Source organism: Macaca nemestrina, chromosome 8 (assembly GCF_043159975.1).
Source record: "Macaca nemestrina isolate mMacNem1 chromosome 8, mMacNem.hap1, whole genome shotgun sequence".
NCBI lineage: Eukaryota > Metazoa > Chordata > Mammalia > Primates > Cercopithecidae > Macaca > Macaca nemestrina.
This window is the reverse complement of record NC_092132.1, coordinates 97,442,838-97,459,502: the sequence shown is the minus strand read 5'-3', so window position 1 is coordinate 97,459,502 and position 16,665 is coordinate 97,442,838. Positions and strand designations below refer to the sequence as shown.

General features: G+C 47.4%; 1 long non-coding RNA gene across 1 annotated transcript; it reads right to left on the bottom strand.

Annotated features, from left to right (window-relative positions):
• Positions 1 to 2,918: 2,918 nt before the first annotated feature.
• LOC105496905 (uncharacterized) lies at positions 2,919 to 12,029 on the bottom strand. The gene is made up of 4 exons (XR_011606531.1): positions 11,918 to 12,029; positions 9,648 to 9,743; positions 5,062 to 5,210; positions 2,919 to 3,138 (listed from the first exon to the last, which is right to left on the bottom strand). It is a non-coding gene; the product is annotated as an uncharacterized lncRNA (long non-coding RNA).
• Positions 12,030 to 16,665: the final 4,636 nt, after the last annotated feature.

The window sequence follows — 16,665 nt, the reverse complement described above, 5'->3', positions numbered from 1 at the left end:
AGCTGGGATTACAGGCACACGCCACCACACCAGCTAATTTTTGTATTTTTAGTAGAGACGGGGCTTTGCCATGTTGGCCAGTCTGGTTCTTGAACTCCTGACCTCAGGTGATCCTCCCGCCTTGGCCTCCCAAAGTGCTGGGACTACAGGTGTGAGCCACCGTGTCTGACCCGGAGTTTTATTATTACTCCAATCAGTCTCCCCGAGAATTCGGGAACTGGAGTTTTTAAGAATAATTTGCTGCCTGTAATTCGCGGTGGCTCACGCCTGTAATCCTAGCACTTTGGGAGGCCAAGGCGGGCAGATTGCCTGAGTTCAGGAGTTCGAGAACAGCCTGGGCAACACGGTGAAACCCCGTCTCTACTAAAATACAAAAAATTAGCTGGGCATGGCAGTGTGCACCTGTAGTCCCAGCTACTCGGGAGGCTGAGGCAGGATAATTGCTTGAACCCGGGAGGTGGAGGTTATAGTGAGCCGACATCATGCCACTGCACTCCACCCTGGGGGACAGAGTGAGACTCCGTCTCCAAAAAAAAAAATTTTTTTGCTGAGTAGGTGGCCAGTGAGTTGGGAGTTCTGATTGGTCAGGTCAGAGATGGTAGTCAAAGCTGTCCTCTTGTCACTGCTAAGTCAGTTCCTGGGTGGGGGCCATAAGACCAGATGAGCCAGTTTATGGATCTGATTGGTGCCAGCTGATGCATCAAGTGCAGTGTCTGCAAAATATCTCAAGCACTGATCTTAGGTTTTGCAATAGTGATGTTATCTCCAGGAGCAATTTGAAGAGGTTTAGAATCTTGCAGCCTCCAGCAGTATGGCTCCTAAACCATAAATCTAATCCTGTGGCTAATTTGTTAGTCCTGCAAAGGCAGTCTAGTCTCCAGGAAGGAAGGAGGCTTGTTTTGGGAAAGGGCTATTGTCTTTGTTTCAAAGCTAAACTGTAAACTAAGTTCCTCCCAAAGTTGGTTAAGCCTAAGCCCAGGAATGAGCAATGACAGCCTGGGGGTTAGAAGCAAGATGGATCTCTTTCATTCTAATATTTTTCTCAGTTATGATTTTTGCTAAGGCAGTTTCAGTATTTTGTTTTAAATTTCAGATTCTACTTGATGATTGCTGGTATATGGGAAAGCAATTAAAATCAGATGACTCCAAGGATTTTGGCCTTAGCAAGAATGGATTTGTTGTTTACTAAGAAAGAAAAGGCTTCTGGCTGGGCATGGTGGCTCATGCCTGTAATTCCAAGACTTTGGGAGGCCGAGGCGGGCGGATCACAAGGTCAGGAGTTTGAGATCAGACTGACCAACATAGTGAAACTCCATCTCTACTAAAAATACAAAAAATTAGCTGGGTGTGGTGGTGGGCGCCTGTAATACCAACTACTTGGGAGGCTGAGGCAGGAGAATCTCTTGAACCCGAGAGGCGAGGTTGCAGTGAGCCAAGATCGCACCACTGCACTCAGCCAAGGTGACAGTGCAAGACTCATCTCAAAAAAAAAAAAAAGGAAAAAAGAAAAAAAAAGGCTTCCATTAGAATTCTGTAGGGGGAGAATATAGGAGTTGAATTAAATTTGAGACATCAAATAGACAGCCTTTTAGATGCTAACCTGAGTAGGCAGTTAGATATTAGAGCGTAGAACTTATGGGAGGGGTTCAGGCTTCAGATAAGAAATTGGGAGTGGAAATATATGGATGTTTCCCCGGGCGCAGTGGCTCACACCTGTAATCCCTGCACTTTGGGAGGCCACAGCAGGCAGATCACCTGAGGTCTGGAGTTTGAGACCAGCCTGGCCAACATGGTGAAACCCCATCTGTACTAAAAATACAAAAATTAGCTGGGCATGGTGGTGCATGCCTGTAATGCCAGCTACTTGGGAGGCTGAGGTGGGAGAATCGCTTGAACCTGGGAGGCGGAGGTTGCAGTGAGCTGAGATCGTGCCACTGCACTCCAGCTTGGGTGACAAGAACAAAACTCCATCTCAAACCAAACAAACAAACAAACTATATATATAGATATAGATATAGATATAGATATAGATATAGATATATATAGATGCGACTTAAAGTGATGAGCCTCATTGTGTGATCACCAAGTAAATGTAGACAGAGATAAAAAGATACCTGTAAGGTCAGCCAAGAGAGAGGAAAAATAGACCCAAAGTCAGGGGAGTAAGTTTTTCTTTTCTTTTCTTTCTTTTTTTTTTTTTTTTTTTTTTTTTGAGACGGAGTTTCGCTCTTGTTGCCCAGACTGGAGGGCAATGGCACGATCTTGGCTCATTGCAACCTCTGCCTCCCAGCTTCAAGCAATTCTCCTGCCTCAGCCTCCCGAGTAGCTGGGATTACAGGCATGCACCACCATGCCCGGCTATAGGCGAGCAAGTTTTTATTAACCTGCTGGTTGCCCCCTTAACAGTCAAGGGAAGCAGCACCAAGCTTACAGAATGAGGGGTTTATGTTGGGGAGGGGAGTTTGAGGGAATTCTTTGGTATGGCCATATCCCAGGGTTGTTTGCTGGTTAATTTTGCCACATATCACTTTGTGACGTTTATTATAGGAGGGTGTAGGTAAAGTTTGTTTATACTTCCCATGACCTCCCCCTGTGCGGTCTGGATGGTTTGTAATTGGGGTTTGTTTATCGCAGCAAGGTCTGATAAGTGAAGTCTGCTGGCTTCACCGCGGCAACTGTGTAAGGGCTTAAAAATGTAAAGAGGCTTGGGGAAGGGTAGGTGGCATTGGAGCCTCATCACACAATGAGGCTCATCACTTTAAGTCGCATCTATATATATATATATATATATATATATATATATATATAGTTTGTTTGGTTTGAGATGGAGTTTTGTTCTTGGCATGGAGAACTGCACAGCATTGGAGGAGGGGTGGGCAGCACAAAGAAGCTTTCTTGGGGCAGTTTGTCCCTAACATTCCAGCCTTTTAATAGGTAATAGAAGAGGTTGTCATCTGGCTGCTTCTTAAGTGGAAAGGGGCGACGGTTGTGGGGGAAGGCTGGACGGTAGGGACTGCCGTTCTTGGAGCCGTTGGTATTCCTGGAGCAGCATCATATCATGTACTGTCCCGTGGGTGAAGGCGCTGATACGGTCCTGTAAATGCTGGGTGAAAAGGCATAGGCGACAAGGGCCTAATGCTACAAAAAGAAGAATGGTTATGGCTGGGCTTAGGAGTGGCATTAGCCATGGAAACCAGGTACTAAAGGACTGGGAGGGCCACGCTGGCCATTGCGGGATGTTTTATTTAATTTTTTGTGCTCGGTCCTTTAGTATTTTTACAGCTTGTACTAAGCCAGATTGGTTAAGATAAAAGCAACACTGTTCATCTAGAAAAAGGCAGAGTCCTCCTTTTTCGGCTGTGAGTAGGTATAAGCCTCTGCGGTTTTGAAGAACCATCCCCGCTGAAGAATCTATTTGTGATTGGAGAATTGTAATGGATTTGGCTATCTCTTCCAAGCTATCTGTGGTCTTTGGAGAGGGACTGGTAATAGGAAACAGAGGTGGTTAATCCTATAATCCCAGTTCCAACTCCTGTAGTTATTCCAATGGCTACTAATAGAGGTATGAATTGTATAGCACGGCGGTGTCCGATACAGGTATTAACTGGGATTGGTAGGGGTTGGTCTCCTGGGGCAACGTTGATTTTTGGAGTGAGGAAAACCAGGGTGCAGGTGCCCATCCAGTCAGAGGGAAGGCAAATATAAGTTGAGGTACCACGTAGGAAAACTATGCCTTAGCTTGGTAGACAGAGCTGGTTGTGTATGCTAAAAAGATGTATTATTTTGTTATTCTCATGCATCCATACTCCTAGAGTCCTGGCTAGGGCTGCTGCTGTAAGTGGTTGTAAAGGGGTGTTTGGTTTAGGCCGGGAGGCTTTTGAGTTCTTTTTTCCTAGTGTAAGAGGAAACGTTTTGTATCCACTAAGATCCATGTGGGAGTGTTGTTGAATGTTAGGATAAGGAGACAGTCGCAGGTGGTGGGTGCAGGAATGGTGCATGGAGAGGGGAGCCAAGGGAAGAGGAATAAACAGGGGAGGTGTCGGCTGTTACAGTACTCTGAATTTTTATTAAGGAGGTGGGAGGTGTCAAGGGCTGGGGGGCTAGAGAAACGTGCCTGTCTTTATTGTTGGCGGCTCTGAGAGTAGTATGTTCAGTGGAAGGTTTGAGTTGTAGGGTATAGTTTGGAATTCAGGTGGCCGAGGGGAATGCCAGAGGGTAGATGTCGTTGGATGCACAGTGGTGCTGGATAGGATAAGATTGTGTGGGTTGTTATGGCTCCTAATATGGGTTTATTATGGCTGCGGTAGGGGGATAGGTTGAGTAAGTAGGGGTGTAAGGTTGTAACAGCTGGAACTCACTAGCTAACATGGGGGAGATTTCTGTTAATGCCTGCATGTCAAGTTCGAGGGGCTGTTAATGAGGATTTCGGGATGGTAGGTTACATGGGTGCAAGTCAGTTATAGGCTGAGGCAGGGATTGCATTGTATGTTGTGGTGAGGAGGGGTACGCAGAGCCAGCAGTCTCTTGTCAGGGAGGAATTGGAGTTTTTTAGTAAGGAGTGTGTGAGATTAAGTGTTCTGTGTAGGTGTTCAGGGGTTATAGGTATTGGTTGGGCTGAAAGAAGGGTTGAGGTATTGATTCTGACATGGGTTAGAAAGGCAGAGAGTGAGCAGAAAAGTAAATAGTTCGGTTTCACCAGAGTGAAGCCATAGAGAGCCTTGGAAGAAAAGGTCAGTTATCCACTCAAAAAAGGTTCCCAGGGTGTTGTTCCATGGGCGGAACCAGGAAATATCTTGTGAGAGGGAGTGAGGAAGAGAGTGAAGCGGCAGGATAGACAAAAGCAGGGCATCTAGGGAGGATGTGGGAATATTTATTTGTTAGTGATTGTGATTCCTGCTATAAGGATAACGATTAGGCAGAAGGCTCAAGTGAGGGAGACTTCTTGGCTGGTATTCCAATCAAAAGGAGTTACACTATATAGGATAAGTACTATAATGCCTGCAATTAAGGTGTAATAGAGTGTTTCCATAAAAGGAGGCTAGTTGTAAGAGTAGTTTAAACCTGTTTGAGACGGATGGATTTACTGATGTGAAGTTTCTTCTGGGATGGACGTGAGGCAGAGTCAGGTTGGCCCGAGGAATGGGCTGGAATACCGGTTAGAAGTTGGCGAAGTGCAGGTCGGTGGATTGGCGGTGGGAGCTCTCTTTAACCTGCAAAGGTGATACCAGGAGGTATGTCCTGAGAGTTTGGCTGCAGTAGGTGTTGTAAGGATGACCTGGAAAGGGCCTTGCCCTTTTGATTAAAGGCTGGTTGGGTTAAGGGTTTTTAGGAAAACATGTTCTCCTGGTAGGAGGGTCTGGTCAGTGGCGCCTTTATGGGACCACTGGCAGACTTTTTGGGAGGGCCTGGTCTGCCTGTTTGCGGAGGAGATGGCGGATGAGGGAGAGTGTTGGGAGGTATTCTCCTAAATGAGAATCAGAAGGAGGCCTGTTTTGTAAGAGGAAAGGGCATCCATACATTAATTCAAATGGGCTGAGGAAGGAGAGTGCCTTTGGGCTGGCTCTGATGCAGGCTAGAGCTATGGGTAGGAGGGATGTCCAGGGCCTCTGGACTTCTAGAGTGACTTTGATCAACTGAGTTTTAAGGATTCCATTTGCCCTTTCAACTTTTCCTAATGATTGGGGTCAATATGGGATATGGAGGCACCACTGGACACCAAGGGGCTGTTGGATGATTTGGGAAATGAAGCCAGGGCCATTTTCTGATTGAATGGAGTGAGGGAGACTAAACCTAGGGATGATTTCTGTGACAAGGATCTGGGAGACTACTGTGGCTTTTTCTGAAGAGGTAGGAAATGCCTCCATCCACCCAGAGAAAGTGCCTATAAGAGTGAGAAGGAATCTCGTGTTTTTGACAGGAGGCATGTGGGTGAAGTCTATTTGCCAGTGTTCCCCTGGGAGCGTTCCTCTTAGCTAGTGTGCAGGAACAGATGGGGAATGGAGGACTCCTTGAGAGGAGGTTACAGAGCATATACAACAATTTGAAGTTATGTTTTTTAGTGAGGTGAACAGGTGAGGGGAGAAGAAATACGGGTGCAGGAGGAGATATAGGGGACATGCACCAATATGGAAGGATTGGTGGAGGGATGTCAGGATTTGGTCAGTTTGTTCCTGGGGACAGGACTAGCTTCTGGTCCTTAACTATCCAGTCGCCCTGGAGGAAGACTCCTTATTGTAGTAATAAGGTCTTTTCAGTAGGGTGGTATTGAGGTTGGATTGCAGGGGTAATGAGGAGGAGGGAGGCAGGAGTGGAAGAAAGGAAGTCTTCTTTTGCTGCCTCATCAGCCTTTCTGTTCCCTCTTGAGATTTTATATGTTCCCGTTTGATGTTCCTGACAGTGTATAACTCCTGCCTCAGTTGGGAGATGTGTGGCCTGAAGGAGTTGGTAAATAAGGGGGCTGTCAGTGATAGGGGTCCCTTTGGCAGTAAGGAATCCCCTCTCTTGCCAGATGGTGGCATGGGAATGAAGAATGTGATATGCATATTTGCAGTCTGTGTAAATGTTGACTCGTTTGCCTTTGGAAACGGTTAGGGCTTTGGTGAGAGCTATGAGTTCAGCTTTTTGAGAGGAGGTTCCTGGAGATAGGGGCTTAGCTTCAGTTGCTCAGTCAAGGGAAACAACTGCATACCCAGCAGTTTTGGGGGAGCCAGTGGGCCAGGAAGAGGAGCCATCTATAAATAGCTGGTCATCAGGATTGGTGAGAGGCTTGGAGGAAATGTTTGGAAAGTATGGTTGCAGGTGATCTAGGATGTCAGTGCAAGAATGAGTAGCAGGGGAAGAAGATACAGGGAGTAAGGATGCTGGGTGAGGAAAGCACTTTTGGCAAGACTAAATTCGGGATTTTTGATAAAGAGTATCCGGGGAACTAGCTCCCAATATTTCAACATAGGTTCTTTCTATTTTTCTAAGTGTCGGCCGGTCTGAGAAATAAAGAGAAAGAGTACAAAGAGAGAAATTTTACAGCTGGGGTCTGGGGATGTCATCACATATTGGTAGGACAGTGATGGCGACCCCAAGCCACAAAACCAGCGAGTTTTTATTAGGGATTTTAAAAGGGGAGGGGGTGTAGGAACAGGGAGTAGGTCACAAAGATCACATGCTTCAAAGGGCAATAAAGGTCACAAGGCAAGGCAAAATTAGAATTACTGATGAGGGCCTATGTCCCACTGTGCACTCATTGTCTTGATAAACATCTTAACAGGAAACAGCGTTTGAGAGCAGACAACCAGTCTAACTAGAATTTACCAAAATGGAATTTCCCAATCCTAGTAAGCCTGAGGGTACTACAGGAGACCAGGGCGTATTTCAGTCCTCATCTCAACTGCATAGGACAGACACTCCCAGAGCAGCCATCTATAGACTTACCCCCAGGAATGCATTCCTTCCCCAGGGCCTCAATTATTAATATTTCTTGCTGGGAAAATAATTCAGCAATATTTCTCTTACTCACACGTCTGTCTAGAGGCTCTCTGCAAGAAGAAAAATATGGCTGTGTTCTGCCTGACCCCACAGGCAGTCAGACCTTATGGTTATCTTTCCTTGTTCCATGAAAATTACTGTTATTCTGTTCTTTTTCAGGGTGCACTGATTTCATATTGTTCAAACACACATATTTTACAATCAATTTGTACAACAGTGGTCTTGAGGTGACGTACATTCTCAGCTTATGAAGATAACAGGAATAAGAGAATAAAGTAAAAACAGGCATAAGAAATTATAAGAGTATTGACTGGGGAAGTGATAAATGTCCATGAAAATTTCACAGTTTATGTTCGGAGATTGCAGTAAAGACAGGCATAAGAAATTATAAAAGTATTAATTTGGGGAACTTAAAGCTGTCCATGAAATCTTCACAATTTATGTTCTTCTGCCTTGGCTCCAGCCAGTCCCTCCATTCGGGGTCCCTGACTTCCCGTAACAAAAGAGGGCATGGAGTAATTGAATCCGGGAAGGAGGAAGGGAGCCTAATGCTCGGGAGGAGAGGAGATCCTGTAGATTATGAGGACTGTAGATGGCGGTATGTTGACTAAATGCTAGTTTCCTGCTTTCTAGAGCTAAAACGGCTGCTGCTGTAGCGCTCTAAGACAGGTTGGCCATCCTCTAACTGTGTTGTCTAATTGTTTAGAGAGGTAGGCTACAGGGGCAACGGAAGGAGGGTCTCCTTTCTGTTGCCCTAAGACACCAAGGGCTATTCCTCAGCTTTCAGCAGTATAGAGAGTGAAAGGTTGGGAGATGTCAGGTAAGGACAGAGCTGGTGCAGTGACAAGAGCGGTTTGAAGTTTGCAGAAGCTGGGGAGTATGTTATGCGAGGGATTTAGGGGCTTACTGAGAGGGCCTTTGGCTGCTTCATAGAGGGGGTGAGCTAGGAGGGCAAAGTTGGGAATCCATATTCTAAAAAAGCCTGCCAGTCCTAGGAAGGAAAAGACTTTCCTTTTGGTGGAGGGCAGGGACAGATTATCTATTAGTGCCGCTTGGGCAGGGTCATAGCCTGGTCCCCAGGGGAAAGTTGAACTCTTAGGTAAGTTACTATGGGGCTGGAAAGTTGAGCTCTGGAGGGGGAAACTCTATAACCTTTGGTGGCGAGAAAGTTTAAGAGAGAGACTGTGTGGGTTTGAGAGTCTTCTAGAGACGGGCTGCAAAGGGAAAGATCGTCCACCTATTGAAGAAGATGGCTGAGGGAAAGGTTTAAGGAGGTGAGATCTCAAGCTAAAACTTGTCCGAAGAAATGAGGGCTATCTCTGAAGACTTGAGGGAGGACAGTCCAGGTGAGTTTTTGTGATTGGAGGGTGTCAGGGTCGGTCCAGGTGAAAGCAAAGAGGTTTTGGGAGTCAGGGTGCAGGTTAATAGTTAAAAAGGCATCTTTTAGGTCAATAGCAGTGTAGTGGGTGGTGTTGGAGGGAATGAGAGGGAGAAGTGTATAGGGGGTAGGGACTGTGGGATGAATAGGAAGGATGGCCTGATTGATGGCTTGGAGGTCTTGGACGAGTCGGTATGAGCCATCTGATATTTTAACCGAGAGGATGGGGGTGTTATATGGAGAATGTGTTGGCCTAAGAAGACCACATGAGCAGAGCTTGTGACGGGCTGCGAGCCTTTTTGGTGGGTTAGGGAGATGGGGTATTGGGGGACATTGCGAAATTTAGAGGGGTCTTTTAACTGGATTTTGATGGGGTCATGGTAAGCAGATAGGGAAGGGGTGGTGGTGTCCCACATTACTGGGTTTACAAGAGACGTGGGAAGTGGGTACTGGGGAGAGGGCTCAGGGGCCAGACTAGTGAGGAAGAGTAGGAGGGACTCGTTGAGGAAGGGAGAAAAAGGTGATAGAAGCTTTGAATCTGGCTAAAAGGTCTTGGCCTAGGATGGGGTGGGGGGGGGGGGGCGTGTAGGGCAACGAGGCATGATAAGGAAAGAGTATGAGAAAACAGTATCAAAGAGAGAGCAAGTAAGGGATCTGGTGGTGCGTGGACTGAAGTGAGATGAGTCTGTCAAGCCCACAACTGAGACCTGGGAGGGATGAGTGGGTCCTGAAAATTTAGGCAAAGCCCAGTAGGTGGCCCTGCTATGGATTAAAAAAGAGATCGGCTTACCTGCTACCAGTAGAGTTACCCTGGGCTCCATGCAGTGATGGCAATGGGGGCCGGAGGCTCTGGGCATCGTCAGTCTTCAGTGGTTAGGCCGAGGACCTGTGGGAGTGCAAATGATTCTTCATTTTTTGTCTTGTTGAAGGGGTGGTGGCTCTGAGGAGCAGGCTTGTCTGTCCATTTGCTGAGAGGACAGTGGGACTTCCAGTGGCCTGTCTGCTGGCAGACTGGGCAGGGGCTCTTTGGCACTTGAGGGCTAGGACATGCCCGCACCCAGTGGCCTTCTTTGCCACACTTAAAACAAGGCCCAGGAGGGTTGCTGCTTTGTGCCCTTGGGTAATATGACTGGGTTGACAGATAACTGCTGCTGGAAGTTTTTATTTAGCATGATCTCTTTGGGCTTTATCTAATTTATTTTGCTCATCCCTGCTATTAAAGACTTTGAAAGCCAGGTTAAGGAGGTCTTGTTGTGGGGTTTGAGGGCCATCCTCAGCCTTTTTAAATATGCGCCAGATGTCAGGAGCAGATTGGGAAATAAAATGGATGTTAAGAACAATAGAAAAGGCCGGGTGCGGTGGCTCAAGCCTGTAATCCCAGCACTTTGGGAGGCCGAGACGGGCAGATCACGAGGTCAGGAGATCAAGACCATCCTGGCTAACACGGTGAAACCCCGTCTCTACTAAAAAATACAAAAAACTAGCCGGGTGAGGTGGCGGGCGCCTGTAGTCCCAGCTAATGTAGTCCCAGCTACTCGGGAGGTTGAGGCAGGAGAATGGCGTAAACCCGGGAGGCGGAGCTTGCAGTGAGCTGAGATCTGGCCACTGCACTCCAGCCTGGGCGACAGAGCAAGACTCCGTCTCAAAAAAAAAAAAAAAAAAAAAAAAAAGAACAATAGTTCCTTCCTGGGAGGTAGGATTGACATGGGTATATTTTTGGAGAGCCTCTGTAAGGCGAGAAAGGAATTGGGCAGGGTTTTCATCGGCCTTTGGGAGGTTTCTTTGAGTTTTTCGGAATGTACAGCCTTTATGGGCAGTTTTGTTAAGGCCTGCAATGAGGCAAGTAATCGTATGATTACCGGAGGCCGGGCTGGGGTCTGTGGGTTAGTATTCCTGGGTAGGCTCTTCGGTGGGGAGGGGGGGACTGCAGCGGCCCCTACTGGCCTAGTAAGATTTGCCCATGGAAGTCATCCGCATGGGCCTGGGCTGCAAGTCACACTCTTTCCTTCTTTTCCGGAAGGAGGGTAGAAGACAGAATAATATAGGGATCATGCCAAGTAAGTCAATAAGACTGAGTGAGATATTTAAATTCTTTGATATAAGTGTCAGGATCGGAGGACAAGGACTCCAGACGTTCCTCAATTTGGGAGAGATCGAAGAGGGAAAAGGGGACGTGGAAACGGACAATCCCTTCGGCCCCTGCCACTTCCCGGAGAGAAAGCAAGGGAGCGGGCTGCTGGGCATGCTGGGCTCGAGAATGAGTAAGGGGTGGAGACGGGGACGACTCAGAGTCCGGGGAGGACTCAGAGGCGGTATGGTTGGAGAGAGGGAGGTAGAGCCAGAGTGGAGGCATACGGTGGGGGGTCATGCTGTTCTGGTGGAGGATTAGGATGTTGTGGAGGAGGGGAAAAATCAGCGGGATCAAAGGAGGAGGAGTCATCCGCTGGGGCTATTGGGGTGAGGGGAGCAGGAGGTGAGTGGACTTCGGAGCGTGCGAGGAGAATTTGAAAAGTAGAGCAAGACTGGCAGACGGGAGGACGACTACGGAGAGTAGAGAAAGCCTGAACATAAGGAATCTCAGACCACTTCCCATTGCTGTGGCAAAAGTTGTCTAAGTCTTTGAGCACGTTGGAATTGAAAGTGCCATTTTCGGACCATTGGGAGTCATGGTCTAATTTGTATTGAGGCCACGCTGTATTACAGTAAAAGATAAGCCTTTTAGGGCGGATTTCTGAACGAAGGCCAAGAGTAATGAGATTGCATAGGAGGCACCCAAGGAGGGTAGTTTTAGGAGGAGCAGATTGAGAGGCTCCCATAATGAATGGAAGTAGGGGGGCCTGTAGAGGAAGAAGAGACTGCCGGTGACAAGGACGTGGAAGAGGGCGTCCCCTTTCCCACGTAACTTGTCCGGAATAGAGAAGGTAACCGCCGTGTCAAGCGTCCCTGAAACAGAGGAACCAGAGGCCTGGAGGCCAGGGGAAGCCCTTGACCCAGCGCTGGGTCTTTCAGAAACGGAGAGACAAGGGTTTTGGGGAACGGCAACAGTCTCTTTTTACTCACCCTGGCGGAGGCTTTGATGGTGGATGAAGTCGCCAGCAATGGGAGAGTCTAGGAGATTCTCTGGGTCTTCAGCAGGTTCAGGGAAGGGGGAGAGACTGGCCCGGAGAGGCGTGATGGGGAGGGAGGGGGGGGGGGGGGCAGCCAGCCAGAATCTATCCCCTTCGCAGGTTTCGGCACCAGAATGTAAGGTCAGTCATGAGAAAGGAAAAATAGACCCAGTTAGGTGAGCAAGTTTTTATTAATCTGCTGTCTGCCCCCTTAACAGTCAAGGGAAGCAGCACCAAGCTTACACAATGAGGGGTTTATACTGGGGAGAGGAGCTTGAGAGAGTTATTTGGTATGGCTGCATCCTGGGATTGTTTGCTGGTTAATTTTGCCACATATCACCTTGTGACGTTTATTACAGGAGGGTGTAGGTAAAGTTTCTTTATGCTTCCCACAACCTTCCCCTGTGTGGTCTGGATGGTTTGTAATTGGGGTTTGCTTATTGCAGCAAGGTCTGATAAGTGAAGTCAGCTGGCTTCACCGTGGCCTTTGATAAGGACTTAGAAAGGTAAAGAGACTTGGAGAAGGGTGGACGGCACAGAGAAGAGTTCCAGAGCATTAGGGGGAGGGGTGGGCAGCACCAAGGAGCTTTTTTGGGGCAGTTTGTCCCTAACAATATCCAAGGACTGAGAACTGAGGAGAGCAAAGATCACCTGGTGGCTATCAAGCGGACCATCCAGAGGCAACACTCCTTATCTGAGGAATTCATGAGTAATTAGACTTTTTTTTTTTTTTTTTTTTTTTTTGAGAGGGAGTCTTGCTCTGTTTTCAGGCTGGAGTGCAGTGGCACAATATTGGCTCACTGCAACCTCTGCCTCCTGGGTTCGAGTGATTCTCCTGCCTCAGCCTCTTGAGTAGCTGGGATTACAGGCATGTTCCACCATGCCCAGCTAATTTTTTATTTTTATTTTTAGTAGAGACGGGGTTTCACTGTATTAGCCAGGATGGTCTTGATCTCCTGACCTCGTGATCCGCCTGCCTTGGCCTCCCAAAGTGCTGTGATTACAGGCATGAGCCACCGCACCCCGCCCAGACTTCCCTATTATCTAAAGCCAGATTCTGGTACCAAGCTTCTTTACAAAAAACGTATAAGTGACTATGTAGCAGGACGAGCTGCAGACAAAACTCCTCAGACACCAACCGGGTTAAAGAAGGAAGGAGCTTAATTCTGTCGGGAGCGTCGGCAGACTCACATCTCAAAAACCAAGCTCCCCAAGTGAGTCCTTTTAAGGGCTTACAATTCTAAGGGGGTCCACATGAGAGGGTTGTGATTGATTGAGCAAGCAGGGGGGCTTGCATGCACCAGTAATCAGAATGGAACAGAACAGGACAGGGATTTTCACAATGCTTTTCCATACAACGTTTGGAATCTATAGATAACATAACCAGTTAGGTAAGGGGTTGATCTTTAACTACCAGGCCCAGGGCATGGTGCCGGGCTGTCTGCCTGTGGATTTCATTTCTGCCTTTTAGTTTTTACGTCTTCTTTCTTTGGAGGCAGAAACTGGGCATAAGACAATATGAGGGGTGGTCTCCTCCCTTAAGTAGAATTTCTATACATCTCTGGAATGTATGCATGTTGAAACTCATTGTGCAAGGGGCCGGGCGCGGTGGCTCAAGCCTGTAATCCCAGCACTTTGGGAGGCTGAGACGGGCGGATCACAAGGTCAGGAGATCGAGACCATCCTGGCTAACACGGTGAAACCCCGTCTCTACTAAAAAATACAAAAAACTAGCCGGGCACGGTGGCAGGCGCCTGTAGTCCCAACTACTCGGGAGGCTGAGGCAGGAGAATGGCGTGAACCCGGGAGGCGGAGCTTGCAGTGAGCTGAGATCCGGCCACTGCACTCCAGCCTGGGCGGCACAGCGAGACTCCGTCTCAAAAAAAAAAAAAAAAAAAAAAGAAACTCATTGTGCAACCCTTGCTGACATCATGGCACCAAAATGTCTACAGACGTAATCATTTATCATGACATGTGTGGGTAAGATGGTCCAAATTATCCTTAGGCTCCCACTTTAAGGTCCATAAATACTCCTGAGTAAAATCCACCATGTGGCTCAGTCCTCTCTTGCTGAAGCGCCCTGTTGCAGTCTGCTGCAATGTGTTATCTAATATAACTTTCCTTTTCAAACTTATCCTGTTATTGGTAAATTCTTTTTTTTTTTTTTTTTTTTTTTTTGAGACGGAGTCTCGCTCTGCCGCCCAGGCTGGAGTGCAGTGGCCGGATCTCAGCTCACTGCAAGCTCCGCCTCCCGGGTTCCCGCCATTCTCCTGCCTCAGCCTCCCCAGTAGCTGGGACTACAGGCGCCGCCACCGCGCCCGGCTAGTTTTTTGTATTTTTTAGTAGAGACGGGGTTTCACTGTGTTAGCCAGGATGGTCTCGATCTCCCGACCTCGTGATCCGCCTGTCTCGGCCTCCCAAAGTGCTGGGATTACAGGCTTGAGCCACCGCGCCCGGCCTATTGGTAAATTCTTTTACCACCTGCAAGCCAACTAGTCTCTGCTGCTGGGGCTCTGATAAGGCCACTAAGAACTAGTCCTCAAAAGCCGGGTGCAGTGGCTCACGCCTGTAATCCCAGCACTTTGGGAGGCTGACGTGGGTGGATCATGAGGTCAGGAGATTGAGACCATCCTGGCTAACATGGTGAAACCCCGTCTCTACTAAAAATAAAAAAAAAATAGCTGGGTATGGTGGCGGGCACCTGTAGTCCCAGCTACTTGGGAGGCTGAGGCAGGAGAATGGCGTGAACCCGGGAGGCAGAGCTTGCAGTGAGTGTAGATCAGGCCACTGCACTCTAGCCTGGGCAACAGACGGAGACTTTGCCTAAAAAAGAAAAAAGAAAAGAAAGAAAGAACTAGTCCTCAATACTATTAATTCATGTAGAAGAGAAAGACTCAGAATAAATGGCCAGTGAAGTAGCAGAAGGACCAGGTGTTTCTCTGTATTTTGATGCACTGATGACTTGGGGCCTTGTGAACCCTTGAAGGATGGCCCCTCTCAGTGTTAGCTAATTCCCAGAGACAGTAAATAGCACTTTGGGGATTGTGCCTTTCAAATACAAACCAACAGTGTGCTCCCTCACCACCTTCTTCATTGAGCTCTCACACTCTGGCCACTGTTTTCCCACCTTAATCATTCAAGGACAAAGTAACCTGACAATTAGGGACAGCCCTTATGCCTCAGAGCCTGTTTAGCATTTGCTTAGCAGCCAATGCTAAGCCTGCTTATCATCCCTTTCCTGTTCCTTCCCATGGAAAATACAGTTAAGGCTGTTACCCACATTTCCCTCTTGCTCCTGCCTCCTGACCAAACTACTACCTTTAAAACACTAGGACATGCCTGTAATCCTAGCACTTCGGGAGGCAGGCAAATCACTTGAGCCCAATATCTTGAGATGAGCCTGGACAACATGGTGAAACCCTGTCTCTACAAAAATTACAACAAATTAGCCAGGTGTTGTGGCATATGTCTGTAGTCCCAGCTACTCAGGAGGCTGAAGTGAAGGATCACTTGAGCCTGGGAGGTTAGGGCTGCAGTGAGCTGTGATAGTGCCACTGCACTCCAGGCTAGGCAACAGAGTAAGACCCTGTCTCAAAAACAAAACAAAACAAAAAAACACTAGGAAAGTGTGGTAGTTTTGTTTTTGTTTTTTTTTTTGTTTTTTGTTTTTTTTTTTTTTTTTTTTTTTTTGAGACGGAGTCTCGCTCTGTCGCCCAGGCTGGAGTGCAGTGGCCGGATCTCAGCTCACTGCAAGCTCCGCCTCCCGGGTTTACGCCATTCTCCTGCCTCAGCCTCCCGAGTAGCTGGGACTACAAAAAGTGTGGTAGTTTTGAAGTCAAGTGAAAAATTGGTCCTCCAGAAGAAACAACCCACAGAATGGGAGAAGATATTTGCAAACCATACATCAGAAAAGAGCTTAATATCAAAAATATATAAGGAACTCAAACAACTCAAAAGCAAGAAAGCAAATAACCTGATTTAAAATTGGGCAACAGGCTGGGCACAGTGGCTCATGCCTGTAATCCCTTTGGGAGGTCAAGGTGGGTGGATCACTTGAGGTCAGGAGTTTGAGACCAGCCTGACCAACATAGTGAAAACCTCTCTCTACTAAAAATACAAAATGAGCCGGACGTGGTGGCGCATGCCTGTAATCCCAGCTGCTTGGAAGGCTGAGGCTGGAGAATCCCTTGAACCCAGGAAGTGGTTGCAGTGAGCCGAGACTGCGCCATTGCATGCTAGCCTGGGCAACAAGAGCGAAACTCCGACTCAGGAAAAGAAAAAAAAGGGCAACAGATCCAAAAAGACATTTCACAAAAGAAGCAGAGGCTCATGATCTAATCATTAACTAAAGGTCGTACCTCTTAACATTGTTGTATTGGGGATTAAGTTTCCAACACTCGATCTTTGGGGGACACATTCAAACCACTGCAAACATTATTCACAATAGCCTCAAGATAAGGAATTGACTTGTGTCCATCAGTGGATGACTAGATAAAGATAATGTGGCATATATGTACACAGTAGAATACTACTCAGCCTTAAAAAGAAAGAAATACTGTCATTTGTGACAATGTGGGTGAACCTGGAGGACCTTATGATAAGTGAAATAAGCCAGGCACAGAAAGATAAACATTACATTATCTCACTTACTTGTGGAATACAAAAAAAGTTCAACTCAAAAGTAAGGAATGGAGGCCAGGC